The sequence below is a fragment of the Equus przewalskii genome, chromosome 4 (assembly GCF_037783145.1).
Source record: "Equus przewalskii isolate Varuska chromosome 4, EquPr2, whole genome shotgun sequence".
Classification (NCBI taxonomy): Eukaryota; Metazoa; Chordata; class Mammalia; order Perissodactyla; family Equidae; genus Equus; species Equus przewalskii.
Genome location: NC_091834.1, coordinates 57,405,358 through 57,424,979, shown reverse-complemented (window position 1 = coordinate 57,424,979; position 19,622 = coordinate 57,405,358). Strand labels below are relative to the sequence as shown.

Here is a 19,622-nt window from a genome sequence, read left to right as displayed (position 1 = left end):
GAATCCACGTGGTTAATGTGACTTTTAAAAAAATGTAGATTCTACACCCTATAGTGTAAATAACACATTTGTACAATTGTAGTAGTTCACTGGAAAAAAATCTTATGGGTTTTTAATTGTGGTAAAATGTACATAACATAAAATCGACCATCGTAACCATTTTTAAGTGTCCAGTTCAGTAATGTTAAGTACGTTCACATTGTTGCACAACTAATCTCAATAACTCTTTTCATCCTGCAAAACCGAAATTCTAAACCTATTAAACAATGACTTTCCACTCCCCTCCCCCCGCCCCTGGCAACCACCATTCCACTTCCTGTCTCTCTGAATTTGACTACTTTAGGGTCTTCATATAAGTGGAATCACGCAGTATTTGTCTTTTTGTGACTGGCTCATTTCACTTAGCATAATGTCCTTGAGCTTCCTTCATGTTGTAGCACGTGTCAGAATTTCCTTCCTTTTGAAGGCTGAAAATATTCCACTGTATGTAAATACCACATTTTGTTTCTCCGTTCGTCTGTGGACGGGGTCAGTTTGAGTACATTTTAAAGTGGGGTTTAAGAGCTATTTGTTCACCGCACTTCACCTCGGACGCAGTGGGCACGGAGGAAGGGGGCACCGGATGAACGAACAGATCCAACTCCAGCGCCCAGAGGTGCTGCTCCTTATTGGGGGCTGTAACAAAGATGACAGACAAAATTTTAGTTTAAGAAATTGTATATTAAGAATTCAGACAGAATCAAAATAAACAAAAAAAGAAATCTTAAAGTGACAGTGTTTTGTTTTATTTCTATATTTTGAAAAAGACAGTGACATTTTGAGGGGCCGTGGGGAGGGGAGTGAGTGGTGGGCTCTTGTCCTCCTTGTGACCTCACCAGCGGTGTCTCTATATCTCTACGTAGTTTACTAACATAATTATACTGACTTACTATACGAATACATCTGAATGTATAATTAATTCTACTAGTACATCCAGGATATAATCACTTAGTCAATGACAGTTCCAGGCATGGTTTTGGAGACATGGATTTACCCAAGACTAGATTATGTCTAAATAAACAAAAACTGAATATAAAATAAAGTGTAGCCTGAATCCTTAGGATGATGATATTGTTAACTCTGATATGCTCAGTTTCGAGAGTAGCTTTTGAAAATACAACCAATAAGTAAAAATACTCAAGAGAAGAACAACTGAAAGTCACAAGATCTGCTGAATACCAAATAGGAGGACCATTGGCAATGCGATGGAGGAAATAAGATGTCGTCTGAAGTAATGACACAAGAGCAAATTCAAATAGCTCAAAACAATCTATTTTGAAAAAAGAAATCTAAACCCAAAGCACAAAATTTAAAATATTAGAAACGAAGTCTTGTTGCTCTCAGGGAATGGAAAAGGAATAAAAAAATAATCATAAATGTGGCATTGAGTCATGCCGGTGGCCCGTGGCCCCAAATTCTGTCTCTACAGTGACTCTGTGGGGTGTTTTGTAGCAGGTCGGGCCTGGTCCTGGGCTCCCAGATTATACAGTTATTGAGCTATGCTTTCTGAATTGATACAAACGTCTATTATTTCTATTTTCATTTTGTGTCGGTTTTGGTCTAATGCATACTACGCATAGTACTTAGCTTGTATTTAACCAAAAGCTAGTATTTTCAAACTTAAATCATATCCTCAGATTTAGAGAACAGAGCTCTGATCTACACATCTGTTTCTTCCATGGTTTTTAAATTTTAGTCTTAGCCACTCTCGGCTTTAACATCCAAGCCCTCTCTCTCCGTCCGCTATATAGAAATCGTCCCACTCCTTCACTGTTTGATTTCTTCTCTCTGGCTTGTCTCCAACTCTTTTACCTCTTGAAGTCTAACAGAAATCTTACGCCGTTTTTCAGTAAAGAGGAATCATGACTTTGTACCAGGGTGGGCTAACCCTACGGTTGCAAGTTCGATTCAGGGACGCAGAATGCTGCAGCACTGACGGGAGTCAGATATACTGGACTGGATTACTGGGGCATTCTTTTGACAGCTGGGTGACCTTGGGCAAGTCCTTTGGCCTCTCTGAGCCTCAATTTCTTCTCTAGTTTATGCATCATCCAGCGGAGTCACAGGATCAAATGAGACAAAGTATAGGCAAGCATACACATATGTATCTTTATTTTTTCTCATTTAAAAATCAGTATATGCTTCTTGTAAAAAAATAAAGTATAAAAGTAACATGTAATGAACAGCAAAATTTCTAGAAATAACAACTGAGGCTAGCTTGGTTATAGTCTTCTAGATCCCCCTCCACCCCTTTCTGGCAAATAACATACAATACAATTGCAAAAACAGGACCATTCCACAGCCTGTATTTTCTCTTGCTTCGTTCATGTCATACATTGTGACAGCTTTCCAGGTCAGTGCATAGAGAACTACCACATTCTTTTTCACGCCTCCATAGGATCCTCTTGGCATGGGGGCCCCATGAACTATTTAATCCATTTCATGGTGGTGGCTGTTTTAGCTTGTTTCCAATTTTTTAGCTTTTTGAAATAAAGCTGCAACAAATTGCATTGTGTTATGATAGTTTTACATTCTTGAGTGATTATTTCTGTATATTCCTAGGAAAGGAATTGCTGGGTCAAAGGTATGAACATTTAAAATTTGATGGCTATTGCTAACTTCACAAGTGTTTTAAAGCCGTGGGCCTCTCTGGAAATATTCATTACTAGACTAGGTTCTAGAAAACAAACAGCACCTGGAGGTCAGAGAACTAGACTGAGAACAGAGTAGGTTTAGGCACAAGTCACTTAACCTCTCTGTGCCTCAGTTTCTTCACCTGTAAAGTGGAGATAAGAATAGTTTCCTTCTTGTAGCATTGTTGTGAGGATTAAATGAGATAATATATGTTAAATGCTGAGAATCCTGCCTGGTGTAGAGAAAGCACTATCCAATGAGAGATGTTGCATATTATGACTATTTTAGGCCAGAACTGCGACCCTGGCGTGGGCTGTTCATCACCCCCTAGAGCAGGGCCAGACTCAGCAGGTGGCCAGGTGTCCTTGGGGACCCTCCCGGCATGAACTCTGGTGGCCTACACCTGCCTTCTTTCCATATAATCTGATTCTTTTCTTCCCTTCCGTGGCCTTATGAGTCAGGGGACAGTTTATCCAGAGTTGGGCACGTGGGGAGCCAACGAGCTTTGATCACTGGCCTCTTTCAGACCATTTAAAGCTGAGTCCAGCCCTGATCCCCATGAAGGAAGAGAGAAGGGGACTACTATTTACTGGACCCCTGCTGTGGGCTAGGCCTTATCACACTTAAAAAAAAAAAAATATATATATATATAAAACTTTTAATCCTCACTATACCCTGTGAGGTCATTATTACTATCACCATTTTAGAGATGAGCAATTGGAGGCGTGGTCATCTTAAGGAACTTGAGCAAAGCCACACCACTAATAAGTGGCAGAACTGGGATTTGGCACAGGATTGGCCTCAAAGTCCCTAGTTGTCCCAGGGTGCCCCAACTCTCCGCCCATGGGTGTACTGAGCCACATCTACAGTCTGTGTCCTGATTCAGAGTCACTTGTCGGTCTGTAATTTTTAATAGCCTTTGAGGGAGAATCTTGTCTAATATATACATATATATATATATATATTTTTTTTTTGAGGCAGATTGGCCCTGAGCTAACTACTGCCAATCCTCCTCTTTTTGCTTAGGAAGACTGGCCCTGAGCTAACATCTGTGCCCATCTTCCTCTACTTTATATGTGGGATGCCTACCACAGCATGGCTTGCCAAGTGGTGCCATGTCTGCACCCAGGATCCGAACCAGCGAACCCCGAGCCGCCGAAGTGGAACATGTGCACACTTAGCCGCTGCACCACTGGGCCGGCCCCTAATATTTTTTAAAGTTAAAAACCATCACAGATCATTTGGGGCGGTTAACAAGTGCGCTTATTCATTCGGCATCTATGGGATCACAGGAGCCATGGTGCCACTGGCCCAAGGGGCTCCTCCACCTGCGCTCAGGCCGCCCCTTTGCACGCTCAGCACCATGCAGCGGGGAGCTGTAGTGCCCTCACCAGTCTTCTTCGGACAAATGGACTTCGTCCTTCGTCATGGTGGTCATTGTTGGAGTTACATACTTCCACCAGACTGTTTGGAAATAGAACCACTCCACCTTCCTCCTTAGACCAAAGCAGAAAATTCTGATTCTCTTCCTGCTTTCCTTTACGTCATCCTGAGCAACTTTTTTGCACTGTCACAGTCAAATGGTCATAGACGCCGATGGAAGCTGTTAGGTGCCTTGGACACATTTAAAGGATCGTTTTGTATCGCCTTCTTCAATTCTTGTTTACCTTTGAAGGGAGACACTTTCTCTTGCTTCCTTTGCATGAATTGCAGTTTTTAAGCTGCTCCCCACCCCCACCTTAGCAGCCCAAAGTAACTCCAGTCCAATGAGTTGTGTCTGGTCTTTGAATGGGGGGATTTGGCCCTGTTGATCTGCACCACCCTCTTTTCTAGGCCTTTCCATAAGTAATGTTAAAACAAGCTCCAAACTTCCTGATGATGATTTTCCAAACTCTTCCTTTCGGTGCATTGAAAGAAGTATCCGGATCTTGTTGATGCTTCTCTCAAATGGAGGGAGGTCCTGGTGATCTTTTTCTTTCCTTTTCTATCTAGAACCGTGACTGCGATCATCCTTTCACACTAAACTTCCTGCATGCCTTCCTGTTTATTACCTGGAACTGTGTCTAGTGTATTGTCTTTCCTTGTAGTTTCTAAAACTCCCTATACTTGGAAGCTATCATTTAAATCTCTCTTCCACACAGGGCTGGCTGAGCTTGCCCATTAGGGGAACGGATTGCCATGATAGGTTTGGTTTAAAAGGTGCTAGGAAAGATTTCTCTCCTGAACCTTTTATCTTGCATCTTCAATCAGTCAATAAATATTTATTAAACCTGTTCTTTGTGCTTAATATAAACTGAGATGTAACAACGAACAAGAGAGGTGAGATCCTCGCCTGCCTAGAGCTTGCATTCTAGGGGGTGTTTATTGGAGAATGGGGCACGTGGGGAGATGGGTAAGCAGGCCAGGGTTCTAGATGATGCCAAGTGTGATGAAGGTACTGGAAAGGGTGCTGTGGCTCAGCATGATTGGGAGGAGTGCTTTTCTTCAGCAAAGGACTCTCTGAGGAGGTGACATTTGGGCTGACATGTAAATGATACAAAGAAACCAGCCATGTGGCCTGACCAGGTAAGGTCATTCCAGGCAAAGGGAACAGCAAGTACAAAGGCCCCAAGGCAGGACAAATTTGGTCTACTCAGTGAACTGAAAGGAAAACAGTGTGGCTGGAGAAGAGTAAGCCAGGGCAAGAAAGCCAGGAGACGAGATCAGAGAGGTGGTGGGGCCAGGTCATGTAAAGCCTTGAGGTCAAGAAAAGTTCAGATTTTACATCCAGTGCAACGGGAAGTCATTAGGGGAGAGGGCCAAATGTCTTTAAGAGGCTGCTCTGGCTGCTGTGTAGAGAATAGATTGTAGAGGGGCAATCAGGGAATCAGGGACCAGTTGAGAGGACATTTCTAGTCCAGATGTAAGCTGATGGTGGCTTAGACTAGGAGAGAGAAAGAAGGATATGGGCTTGGGGTATACTTTGGAGGCAGAGCAGGCAGACTTATTGATGGATTACACGTAGAGGATGAGTCAAGAGAAGAATCACGAAGACCACCTAGGTTTTTTGTTTGAGTGCCTGCCTGGAGCTAGATGTTACTTAGTGAGATGGAGGAGGAGGCACCGGTTGTGGGGAGAAGATTAAGAGTTTTGTTCAGGTCAGAAGGATCAAGCAGGCTATGGGTCTGGAGCTCAGCCCAACTTGATGTCCCATGAGCCAGGAGCAGGGCTGTATCATATAGAGCTCACAGCAGTAACATAATGCTCGGTCATAGAAGACACATCCTAAGAGCTTAATGAATTGAACTATCCTCATTAAAATGTAAATATGCCCCAAAAGTGAGAACTCAGTGGGTGTTGTTAGTCATTCTCACCTTAGTACGAATTTACATGTTTATTTTATAGTAACTATTTGAAAGCTGCTATTTAAAAAGGGATAGTAGAAGGATTTTAGGACAATTAGTTTCCTTTGAGGGTACAGGCTGAGCCTTGTGGGTATCCTCAGGAGGGAGGGAAGGAAGGGTACTAAAGACAAGGCAAGAAAACACAAATTATAGACATATAATTTTGCTTATGGCTGCTACAATTTCTTCATTTACAAACAAGGCATAGTCTTTTTGAAATATATAATTGCTGTCTGCTTTGTTAAAAAATACTAATTTTACATAACATTTCCAGTTTAGCCTCTTATTCTAGTAAGGTGTTCTATTGCACAGTTGCATTATGATGTTTTTAATAATGTATAGAATTTCTGCCTACAGAGATTCATAGAATGCTTTGCTAGCTTGGGGACATTGTTGTGTAATATGACAATTAAAACCTGACTAACTAGTCCTCCACGAGCTAGTGGTATAGGTCTCCATCTCAGATTTTGAGGAAATAATCTTCGATCAGCACTGAATACTCTCTCAGTGACAGGTGGGGTATTTAGCACTCAGTTCTGAGTTCTTTGAAGATGACAACTGGGCTTCATCTCAGAGCCTCTCCAGGGCTGGCCCAGAAGAGACTTAATGAATGGATGAAAAAGGCAAATTTAAAGTAAGGCCAATAATAACTGTGAAACTGTTCTGTAGGAATCAAAACTAAATAAAACGAACCAACGGCTTCCAATTTAGGCTTCTGGGTAACTGTCTACCCACGGCACCCGGGTTCTCCAGGCTGTAAGTGTGAATCTGCGCCTCCACGTTGGGTGCCGTCATTGTTACATTGCTTTGATTTTCTGAGCGGAATTAAATCTGACTCCGCCTTCCTATGAGCATGGTAAGGAGGAGTTTAATCTTGGGGATGTTTTGAGAGTCCTGCTCCCTGTTAAAAGAGAGTTTTTAAATAAAGATAAAATCACGACTTTCAAATAAATATAAAATGAACAATGTGAAGGATTTTATTTAACTCATTAATTCCTAAAGAAACAAGTAGGATTGGTTACTATCGGTTCAAAGGAAAATTCAAAAATAGCACACGTGTATAGGCCATCAGGAAGCCTGAAGTAAATTTAGAAAAAGATGCAAACCTGGTCAATAATCCACAGGACAATAATTGATTGTGTTCCACTGAATAAATTCATTTGCATTTCAGTGGACAAGAGTCATTGGCTTTACTACCTGTGTCAGTTTCCTTGGGCTGCTATAAGACAGTACCTAAGCTGCGGGGCTTAAAACCACAGAAATTTCTTGTCTCACAGCTCTGGAGGCTGGAAGTCCAAGATCAAGGTGTTGGCAGGACCAAGCTCCCTCTGTTCCCTGCGGGGACAATCCTTCCTTGTCTCTCCCCAGCTTCTGGGGGTTTGCTGGCAATCCTTGGCTTGCAGCTGGAGCATTTCAGTCTCTGCCTCTGTCATCATATGCCATTCTCCCTATGTGTCTGTGTCTCTCCTCTTCTTCTAAGGACACCGGCCATATTGGATTAAGGGCCCACTGTCCTGCAGTATGACCTCATCTTAACTAATTACATCTGCAGTGACCCTAGTTCCCAGGAAGGTCACATTCTGAGGTCCTGGGGGTTATGACTTGAACATATCTTCTGAGGGGACACAATTCAACCCACAACATTACCCATTTTCTACAGCTGCAGAGTTGTAAAATAGCTCAAAGGCGATGAAAGACACGACACCCAATAACTGTCTCTTTGCCCATTTCAGTCTTTCTCAATTTTTTCTAACACCTTTTCTAGAGTTGCTCCCAAATTTTGGGATCTTCAGTCCATGCTTGGCCCCACTGCTACGCTTGCTTAAAGGCAAGAAGCTTTCCTGTTTCTGGGCTGGCCAGGTCTTGCTAAGACTCAGAGGCCCAGTGCTCAATTCCAACGCTGCCCTAAGGTTGCCAGGTAACCAGGGGCACACTTTTGAGGTGGTGCCCCAGCCAAGGGTGCCGCAAGGGTTAGGCTAGTGTCTGCTCCTCCTGAAATGGCCGAATTCCACCCCCACCCAAGCCTCAGGGCATCTGCTGCCTGCCACATGCTCCAAGCATCTCCTACTGTTGCTTTCCTGGCAAATCTCTCAAGGTGCCCACGGGAACTCCCAGCCTCTCTCTCCTCCGGGGTGAGAGTCAGAGGGTGAGCTTCTCTTTCGAACTCATCCCTGCCACATACATTCCCAGCACCTGGACAGTGAAAACCGCGACGGGCTTTGGCCGTTGGAAGATTCTGAATCAACAGCTGAACTGCATTTGGAGCCTGGAGAACAGACTGACGAGTTTGAGAAGGTTGGTGTTGAAATGAAAAGGAGTTTCCAGTTCACCTTGGATTAAGAGCAGAGCACTCCAGTCCCAAACAGTCTCATAATAACAGTTTTATGATGTTGTCGCTTAAACTGCTCCCCTCATAGGAGCTGCCTCCTCTTCTCTCCCTCCTGCTTGCCCTTCCTCTGGGAGGCGATGGCATCCAGTTGGTGGGCAAAGGAGTCCAGTGCCACCACTTCTGAGGTTTTTTCCAACTTCTGGAGGAAGCCTTCTGGGCCTGGCTGTGCTTCTCAGCCTGTTTGCTCTTGTCTGCAGTGGGCTGTTCCGTAACCCCTGGTCGTCCTGTCAGCTAAGGCAATTGGAGTGAGTGTAGTTGGACATTTGTTGTTTAGAAATGCCTCGTCCTCTTTAGCATATTTAATCTTAGCAGCTTGGTGACATTTTTTCCCAGCTAATATGGTACTTGTTTATCTAAATAGCTTCCAACACCCCTCAAAGACCCCAAACCTCTATAGTTTAAAACAGTGGATTTTAAATAAGTGATTTTGCCTCCTTCCCCGACAAGGGACATTTGGCAATGTCTAGAGACATTTTTTATTGTCACAACTGTGTGGCTGCTACTGGCATCTAGTGGGTAGAGGCGAGGGAAGCTGCTAGACATCCTACAGTGCACCACACATGTCCCTCCCCCCAACAAAGAATTACCAAGTCTAAAATGTCAATAGCACCGAGGTAATTGAAAAACCTTGGTTTCAAAGAAAGAAAAAAGACAACTACACTTTAAATATTACAAAATAATTCCTGATCCTCATGGAAAAAGTTGAAAATACAGACATGCTAAAAAGAAAAATGTAAACGTCTTGAAATCCCAGAAACATATATTTTCTGCTAAGGGTAAGCTTTTTTTTTTCTTAAAGGTACATTAAGAATAATTTGAACCCTTTCTCATTCCCAGGAAAACTTGGAAGCAAAATATTTATTCCTGTTTGTTTGCAAAATTCAGGGGATTGAGCAAGTTGGCCCAAGTTTTTATGGACTGGTAGGAAGGAAAAGCCAAGTGACAAATAAGGACCGAAGCTCTTTCTTTAATGCCCTGGACTGATTCCAGATGCATTTCTAGATATGACATGCCCACAAAATGCAGAGCAGAGAATCTTCTCGTAGGAGTCACCAACTCCTCAGCCTCCCCCTCCCCAGCGAGCACATTCGCGGTGGAGACAGGGCTTCAGCAGAAGGAGACTGGCTACTGGCTATTTTTAAAACGGAAGGCTTCTAAAATAGTAAGATGTTAAAATAATGACCTGTGAAAGGAGAGAAGCCCTTTTGTGGATTAAAACGCCGGAGACAATGTGGCACCAACTGCGGAGTGTGTCTGAGTGACATCTTGGCCATGTGGGGACACAGGAAAGTGGGCGGCCGAGTGTACCAGGAGACTCTGTGCTGGGCAGCAGCTGAAAAGTCTAGATGAGCGTGAGCTGACGAGTGTGGTTACAGGGAGAAGCCAGCCTCTGTGAGCTCCTTTCTGCTCTGGAGGAAGTTGGAGAAAGGGGAGTACTGAGGGGACCAGACACATCTCCTCCCCAGGAACTTCTTGAGCTCCCAGTCTGTGGCAGCCTTTGTGCCGGGCTGGGTGTCAGGGGCTCAAAGATGAATCAGGTTTTTGTCTAAGGAAAGAGGACATAGAGTTCCTTGAGGCTGGGGCCACTTCTTTAGTTTCCTAAACAGGAAGTTGCCTGCTCTTGAAATTTAGGGCTGGTCCAGAAATTTTAGAGTGGCTTTTGTTGGAGTAGGTTGTATCAACATAATCAATTGAGAGTGAATCGAGGCAGAAGCCCTTGGAAGTTAATCAAAAGGGCTTTTTTGCTTGTAAAGGAAGCATGATGGGAGAGGGCAGTGCTCCTTGGGGAGTTAACGCCTCTCAGCTGAAAACGTCTCAAGCTGTGTAAATGGAAGTGGCTGCAGACAGCGATGCAGATGTGGACAAAGGCAAGTCAGCAAAGAAGGAGGGAGAAGCCGAGGCCTGAGATCAAGGATGGGAGTAGAACTAGAGCAATAGCTTGTTTAAATTAGAAATGTAGGTGACATCAGTGTGGTTTGTAACAGGACACTCTATACTTGTAATTTACCCAACGGCTATGTAATTAAACAAATTATTAAGGAAAATTTGAAACATAAGTAAAGTCCTGCCCCAGAAAGAATGGTATCAAAAACCTGATATACTCATCACCCAGTTTTAACAATTTTTAATAAATGGTCTATTTTGTTCCAGCTCTCCCTGCACCTACCCAACCCCCCAGGAATTTTGAAGCAGACTCCAGACATCGTATCATTTCATTGGTAAATATTTCTGTATGTATCTTTAAAAAGAAGTAGTATATACTTTGAGTTTGCGGTCTCGTGTAGTGCAGAGCTCTGCTCTAAACGTCTGATGCCGTCGATCTGAAAGCATACCTGCACCATCTCCTCAGAAAAGCCTTGACCTGCCCCTTCCCAGGTTGAGGTGAAGGCCCTCCATCTGTGCTTCCTTAGTGCCCTCCACACATTGTGTAGAAATTATTGTTTCTTGTCTGTGTCCTTTGCTAGTGTGATATTGACATTAAAGGCTCAGTAAATATCCATGTGCTCCCCACATTTCCCAGCCTCCCTTGCAGTTAGGTTGGGGCCTTGTGGCTACTGCAGGCCAATGACCTGAGAGTGGGACTAATCCATCACTTCTGGGCTTATGGTCAGGAAAGCCCAGCGTGCTGCCTCCATGCTTGTTCTTCCTTTCTTGTGGCCCTGGAAGCCACGTGTGAGAGGGTGATGCTCCAACATAGAGGGAGCCTGAATCCCTGGGTTATTGGAGGGATGAGAGTCTTTTTGGTCTATATAGGACTTTGTAGGAGTGAGAAACAAAGTTCTGTTGTGCTCAGCCATTGAGATTTCAGGGTGTATCTGTTACTTCAGTGTAAGACAGCATATGCTCACTAATGCAAACTAGTCTGCAGCTTCCTCTAGTCCTGGGGCTGTATTCTCCATCACTATGTCCTTGGTACCTCTCTTTGTGCTTGGCACATGCTGGATTCTCAAGAAATATTTGGAAGGAAGGAAAGAAAGATAAAAAGGAGGAAGGAAGAAAGAAAAGAAGAAAGGATGGAAAGAAAGAAGGGAAACAAGCAGGCTTGCTCTGAGGCCCCAAGATTTAATTTATAAGTTCAAAATTTCTGACCCTTTGGGAATGACAGTAGTAAAAACAAACCAACCAACCCAGAGAGCTCTCTTTTAGAAGTTTTCTGAAACTCTATCCTAAGAAGTGTATCTTACAATATTGCTTTGCTTTGCCTACTGATAAATATACAAAACTAAGCTTTACAAGCAGGCGCCTCATCAGTTCTGCACTCCTAGATTCGGGAACTTCGCTTGCATCCTCTTGTGCCCATGGCATCACCTCCTTCAGCCCTTCGTTTGCCTCTCTGGCGCCCTGCTCACTGTGTGCTTCGTCTACACCAGACACTGTTTCCAGGTGCTGGATACAGAAGTGAGCAAGAAAGGACATGATGCTTGTTCTCGGGTGGACAGTGTGGCATGTGCTTCCCGTGCACGGGAGGGCCCCATCTCGTCTAGGGGTAAGAGGGAGGGCTTTCCAGAGAAAGCATCTCCAGCAGATCCTAGAGTAGAAGTTAGTCAGCGTTGGAGTTGGAGTTGTATCTTCAGTACCTTCGTGATTGCATCTTCCGTATCATGTCATCTCAGTTCTTTTCAGTCTTGCTCTCCTCTCTACTTAGATTTTTCTCCATAGTCCTCCTGCGCTTGTGGAGCAACCGATGATCATCCCAAGTGTATTTGGTGAAAAAGTTCACAGTCTAGTTCCCAGCGTTAGTTACAGATCTCCGGGACGCGTGCCTGCAGGGGTGGTGCATGCATGTGCTGTATTAACAGCCATCAGGGTACACTGACTGCAGCAGATTCAGGAGACCCGTGCTCAAAGATGTCGCCCCTGTGCCTGGAAAGGGAATTGCTGGGAGACAGGCAGGAAGGAAGTTTCATCATAACCACTTTGTCATCTTCATTTCTCATCATCTTAGTACATGTTTCCCCAAAAACTTCACAGTGATAGAATATCTTGGACTTCTTTGTGGTCCATTTAGAAAAGATGAACGCATAGCTCCAGAAGGTGTGTCTGTGTACTTAGAGCACTGAAGATAACATCCTAAAGCGGTTACCTGGCTAGGTTTGGGTTTAGGAGATGGTTTTAAATTTTGTTAAAATGCAATGTGGTTTGCAAAATCCTGCAGCTCCCCTTTAGCGTCAGCCCGACCCCTTCAGCATGTGAGGATGAGTCTGACCAGCTGGGAGCCTCCTCCCAGATTGGACCTCAAACACTTTGACACTAGGCTGGGTGTTGTCCAATGGATTTGCACTTTTTCCTTCTTAGCTGGCTCATTCCCTGTGGCTAGAGGTAGAGATTTAATCTTAGCAAATGCCAGGAGCAAGGTGGCCTTCTCCTGGTTAAAAGAAACTGTCTTCTGGTTACCTGTGGCAGAAATAGGAGCACTTTTAAAGAACTGTCTTTTGCCTCTGGCCTGTGTTTGGGAGAAGAGGCCTATTACGTTTGGATATGTTTAGGGCTGTGGGGGAAATTCCTCCCTGGCTCCTCCCATTTAAATCCAGTGATGCTATAAAGGAACCCAGTTTCATTTCCCAACAGAGAGAGAATTTCCAGAAAGAAGGATACCTACTTCTTCTTCTTCTTTTTTTAGGAAGACTGGCCCTGAGCTAACATCCATGCCTATCTTCCTCTGCTTTATATGTGGGACGCCTACCACAGCATGGCTTGCCAAGTGGTGCCATGTCCACACCCAGGATCTGAACTGGCGAACCCTGGGCTGCAGAAGCAGAACATGCGCTCTTAACTGCTGTGCTACCGGGCCGGCTCATACTTCTTCGTTTAAAATACCTCTTACTGTGACACTGATCCTGCCCCAGTGCCGAGCACAGAGCAGCAGTGAACACTTAGTGGAAGAAAAGGAAAACACTGAGCATCATTTTTTCTCTTCAAAATTGAGTTTCTCCCAGCTACCCATTTCTACAATCTAGAATGGGAATTAGCAATGTAATAAAGTTATTTCTAGAAGAGAGAAATAAGTAATTTGCTTTATAGTGGTCTTAAATCTTTAATGGCAACATATTTTTATTTAAGAAGCATATCACTATGAATCTATTCTACAGAAACAAAATGTCCCAGTAAATGAGGATAGATGTGTGAAAAACAGCGAAAATTTGAAAACAAAATATCAATGTCTGTTGATAGAGGACAGCTGAATAACTTGTGATTCATCCATGCAATGGAATATTGTGCACCTATTGATAAAGTGAATTTGATCTATGGATATTGCCTGGGACGATGTTTGTGACGTTTTTACAAAAAAAAAAGTTTGCAGAGTACGTTGTATGATACGATCCCCTCATTTTTAAAGGGGCAAATTCCACGTCTGTGAACATATGTTTGTGTGAACCTAGTGAAGGATGGAAGGATATATCCCAGACTTTAAGTCTGGTTTCCTCTTGTGATGGTGGTGGAAGCAGAGCTGGAAGGAAGTTTATTTTTCTACAAACCACTTCTGTGTTGATTTGTTTCAATGAGCATGTTACAGCAAAAAATAGTCATGGAAAGACAGCTTAAAATTTGAATATAAGTATTAATATATGGATTGAGATAAAAATGCAACATGAATCTTCTCATTGTTTATCAATTTTTGTTTACAAATAATTTTTACTCTAATAGCTTGTGGATGTCATGAGTCGGCTTCTGAGAAGGGGAGTGGGCAGGTAGACAATTGTCCACAGCGTCAGGTACTTCTCATGCCTCTTCCCTGACCACATCCTTTCACCGGTTTTCTCTTCAAACCTCTGTTCATCCTCGAACACTTAATTTCTTCTCAAGCCTCTCAAGATGTTTGTGCAGCCTGGCGTATGCTTCCTCCCTTCTTTGCCTCTCGTACATTCAGACCTCGTTTAAATATCGTCTCCAGTATGTAACATGCCTGGATATCTCAATTCAAAATGAATTCTTTCTTCCTTTGGGGCTGCCACAATTTGTGTTTATACTTTATACACCCTGCTTGTGTATCTCTGTGCATTTACTTCTTCTCCTTCCCCCAAATGGGGCATGTCCTGTTTATCCCTGACCCTCTAAACCTCTCCCAGCACCGGCAGGAGGTGCTCATAGATGTTTCCTGAATTCAGGCTCCCTATAGCTCATTAAATCATGAGTGTCTGTATTTACATACATATGTATTTACATACATATTCTCATTTGCATCGTCATAAAATGGCAGAAAAGATTTTACCATTCTCTGTTAAGTTCGGAGAAATCACCTCGTATATGTGAAATGATTTTTCCTCATCAAATCACGAAAAGATATAAGGACAACCATGTATTTGCGCTTTTGTCTTCCAGAGAAAATAAGCATAAAAATTAAACTTGTTTTTCCATGATTTCTCAATAAATCAGAATTATGTTAAAAATAGTCTCCTGATGCCCAGTTGGGGGTCCTAGCGTTAGGTCTAAAGTCTCTCAAAGGTTCACTTGGGCCGTGTAAACCATGGTACTTTACTTCTTCAGTGTCTGCAGTGTGTTTTTGTTCATTGGTCCGGTGTGGTTTGGTTTTTCTGTGCTGCCTGCCTGAGTGATAATAGTGCCAAGCCAGCTAAGATGAGGCACTCTTTCTGTAACGTCATCCTCAGCTAATGTCATCATCCTTGATCTTCTTTTTGTCTCACACCCTACATTCAACCCATCCAGAAATCCTACCTTCAAAATACATGGGGAGGGGCTGGCCCCGTGGCCTAGTGGTTAGGTTCGCGCACTCCGCTGCAGGCGGCCCAGTGTTCCGTTGGTTCGAATCCTGGGCGCGGACATGGCACTGCTCGTCAGGCCACGCTGAGGCAGCGTCCCACATGCCACAACTAGAAGGACCCACAACGAAGAATATACAACTATGTACAGGGGTCTTTGGGGAGAAAAAGGAAAAAAATAAAATCTTAAAAAAAAAAATGCATGGAGAGTCCAGTCATTTCTTGTTCGTTTCACTGTGACCATGGACTCCTCTTATCAAGGTTTCTGCAAAATCCTCCTAACTTGTCTCCTTGCGACTATCCAGTCTATTCTTTGCGCAGCAGCAACACTGAGAGACCTTGGAAAACACATCAGGTCTTGCCCCTCCTATGCCCACAATTTCATTTCACTAGAATAAAATCCAAGTCCTCACCTTGACGGGGTGCTGCCCCACACTTGTCCCCCAACTTGTGCCCCTCCACTTGTCTCCCTGACCTTATCTCCTGTTCTTGGCCTCACTTTCCTCCTGGCCACACTGGCTCCGTCTGTGCCCTGAACACTGGATTAGTTCCCTGGATTAGTGGCTGCCGTAACAGAGTATCCCACACTGGGGGCTTAGAACAGTACAAATCTATTCTCTCATGCTTCTGGAGGCCAGAGGTCTGAAATCAAGGTAGTGGCAGGGCCGTGCTCCCTCCTCTCCTCCAGGAGAGTCTTCCTCCTGCCCCTTTCAGCCTTGGAGGCCCGGGCATTCCTTGGCTGTGGCAGCACCACTCCCATCTCTGCCTCCATCTTTACGCAGCTGTCTTCCCTCTGTGTCTGCATGTCTCTGTGTCCCCACATGGTATTCTCCTGAGTGTCTGTGTCCAAATTTCCCTCTTCTTATGAAGACATCAGTCCTTGAAGTACAGCCCATCCTAATGCCCTCATCTTAACATGATTACATCAGCAAAGACCCTATTCCCAAATAAGTCACATTCACAGGGCTTGGGGGGTTAGGACATCAACATATCATTTTTCATCAGGGAGAGGAGGACACAATTCAACCCATAACAAACACCCAGGCAGCGTCCTATTCCCCCCAGGGATCTGTTTGGCCCATTCACTCACCTTCTTGAGGGCTTTGCTTAAACTTTATCTTCTCATAAGCTTGTCTTCTCAATGAAGCAACACCTTCCAGTACTTTTAAGCTACTCTTACACCTGAGCAGCTATGGGGGGACCCCATTGCGCATACTACCTTTTAATATACTAGATAATTTACCTGTTGATTATGCACATAGTTAACTGTCTGCCCCAGCCCCACCACACCCCTCCGGCCTCCAGGAGTGGAGGAGTAAATCTTGGGCTGTTATTCACTGACATATCGCATCTCCTATCACAGTGCCTAGTACACAGACACTCAATACCTATTTGTAGAACTAATTGACTGCTCTGTGTTTTTTTAAAGAAAAAGGTAAATCTGTATTTTTGGCAGTTCACTATTTTCTAGCAGCATTGCCTATTAAAAAATAGAAAGGAAAATTTTAGGCTGATGCCTTATTGAAGCACAGTCCATGATTAAGACTTACGTAAACCTTTTCTTAGTCCTCTTTTCCATACATTTATTATTTGTTCTGCGTACTTTAAGAAATGGCAACCCACGTAGTTACATTTCTCAATCCCATACTTAGGACAAAGTATATAATAATCTTGGGTTGTGGTTTCAATTAGCATAGCAAACCCAGTACATACTTTCTTCCTGGCATCCAGATTAAAGATGCCGTTTTCACTTTCTAGCCCAGTTTTTCTTTCTGCTTTCTCTTTTTCTCACTAAAAACATCTATGGTATTTACAATATATTGGTAGGTTAAAAAAATAAGCCATCAGACAGAATCTACATTATTATTCCATGTTGGCAGTTTAAAAAGCAATGTAGGTATAGCTCATATATGTTTTTACATGAAAAGGAAAGAGTCTGGAACCATACACATCAAACTTGGGATGGAGGAGATTTTATACATTTTTATATTGTTGGGATGTTTTTTTTTAAATGCAAAGGTATTACCTTGGCAATAAAAAGATTGAGGCAAATAAAAACGAAAAAAGCCTTCCTTGAGAGAGTGAGTTTTCCATGGCAGAAGGAACAAAAGCTGTTGCATATTGAACATGTTCTTCCACGAGGAGACCTTACGAGGGAACTTTGTGCTTCTCTATTTACTGCCCTGGAAACTAGTCATCAACAGGAACACGGATCTCAGCCATGTTTCTGAAATGGGGACTGAGAGACTGGAAGGAAATATAAATCCAGCACCACCTGTGGCCATCGTGGTGGGACTGTGGATGATTTTTGTTGTGTACTTTGCTTTTGCTTTTATTTTTCCTTTTTACTGTACTAAAAACATACCCCCAGGTAGACAATGTTGACGGAGGACAGGAACGTCTGCGGCCCTGCTCTCTAGGCCCAGGGAGGAGATGGGGGTCTATGTCACGGGCTCCCACACAGGGGGTTCGTCCCTGGGCGTTCCTCCACGGAGGGACAGCCACTTTAAGGCTCCAGACACGAGCCCCCACTTTAGCCATATGGAAGTTCTGCCATCTCAGGGCTGGAGAGGGTCTTCCTAACCCAGAGAGGATTTGGGAATGGACTTAATCAAGGGATTCACCTCTCTTCGTGTTGGCTTCACAGAATTCTCCCTGCCTTGCCCAAGGAGTTATGTAGAAGGGGGTCGTGTGGGCTGGCCTGACCAAAGTGATTCTTGAAATGGCAGGGCTCAAACTCTAGAAGCGTCTGTTTCTCAGCCTCTCCAGGTAGACAGTACAGTTGGCAAGCTGGTTAATTGCCAGAGTCTGGAGCCTGGTGCCTTTGGCAGGATGAACTCAAAGTTTGATATGGAGGTTGCAGAAGCAGAAATTGAGATAGTGGTTCCCCAAAGCAGATGTGCTTCAGAATCACTGTAGCTTCCCTCACGGGGAATCACGGGCAGCTTCCCTCGCTCCACCCTCAGTCTGATTCAGCCATTTATACTATGGGTCTAGGAACTGGAATTTTAATAAGCACCCCTACGCTGTTTTTCAACACCAATCCTCCTATTCTGCACTGACTACCTGGAGTTAGCATCAGACTCTGCAGGTTTAAGGGCTAGTTCCCTCACTTCAGATGCCAGTTGCAAGTCCAGGGTCCCTAGGCCACCCAGACTTCTGTCCCATTTGGCAACAAACTCAAAGGTTCCCATGTCAACCACCTGAGTGAATCCAACATTAAGATTAAATTCCTTCCCTTGAATCGGATAATTTGTATTGAATGTCTAAGCAGAACTTCCCCCTGGAATGACGACGATTAACCACCAGCCAACCTGGGGGACACATTGGTAGGTGTGAGGATCAGGGAAGTGATCACCACACTTGAGGTCAGAGCACGTAGGCTCACAGCCTGGATTTGCCCCTTGCTCATGGCGAGGCCTTGGGGTGAGTTGCTTGCTTGAGAGTTTCACTCAGTTTTTCGTTATTTCAACCACCTACCACGGAGAACCTCTCCTAGGCCGCCGGGCACTGCGCTGTATGCTTCCTGAGCGATCGCACTTCATCAGCATGCCATATCTCTATAGATAGTTCTCTTCTCAATTTATAATTTTATAGTTGAAAGAAAAATCACATTTCTGTGTCCTCCTTGGCAACCTGTACCCTTCAGCCTCCAGACCTCCTTCCTAGGGTTCCTGACCTCTGAACCCTGGAGCACAGTTATTATTATTTATTCTGCATGACCTCTGAGGCCTTAGAAGCCTTAAAAGGGAATCAAGCTTGAACGACATTTTAGAGTTGGAAGAACGTCAGAGATGGTCTAGTCCACCTGCATTCAAATACGGACTTGGAGCCAAGGTCCCAAATCAGGGAACGCGAGGAGACATTTCCAGAAAAACCTCCTTCCAACGCCTTGAGCCTCTCTTCTGCTTTGGCATTGCCTCACTGCCTTTGGGTCGAAGTTGTGGCCCTCAGAGGGCAGCGTTCATAGGGAACGCCACCAGATCCAGGATGTTCGCAGAGGCTGGCAGCTCTGAAATTTCCATCCAGACACTGAGGACTAAGGTGGAATCAAACATGGTTCCCGCCAGGTGTCTTCATCTCAAGCCGATGCTCTAAGTTGATCCCTAACAGAATTTTCCATTTCTCCATCAGGTTAACCAATGTAAACCAACCAAACCTATGTGTCCTGGGAGCAGGGAGGGGAATAGAAAGTATCCATGCATTTGTCTGAGGAAACCCTCGAATGATCCTGAACTGGAAGTGAGTTATGAGGTTCCTAGCCCAAACGAAGTGTTTCTCTTCAACTCTCACCACTGGTGAGGATAGAAGACCAGAGTTGAAACAAGGCAGGGTTAAACTACCGCCTGGCTAAACAAAATAAAGACACAGTGTTTAACTCCCACTTCTCAATGTATAAGCATTTGTTGTTATGTTAAAAAAACAAATCCTGTGGGAAACACAGTCACAACGGGGCCA

General features: G+C 44.1%; 1 long non-coding RNA gene across 1 annotated transcript in view; it reads left to right on the top strand.

Annotated features, from left to right (window-relative positions):
• Nucleotides 1-6,473: 6,473 nt before the first annotated feature.
• Nucleotides 6,474-19,622, top strand: part of LOC103552130 (uncharacterized) — a 49,933-nt gene continuing 36,784 nt past the window's right edge. The window contains exons 1-2 of the long non-coding RNA XR_545170.2: nucleotides 6,474-8,351; nucleotides 10,597-10,664. This is a non-coding gene — a long non-coding RNA (uncharacterized lncRNA). The remainder of the gene's footprint in view (nucleotides 8,352-10,596; nucleotides 10,665-19,622) is intronic.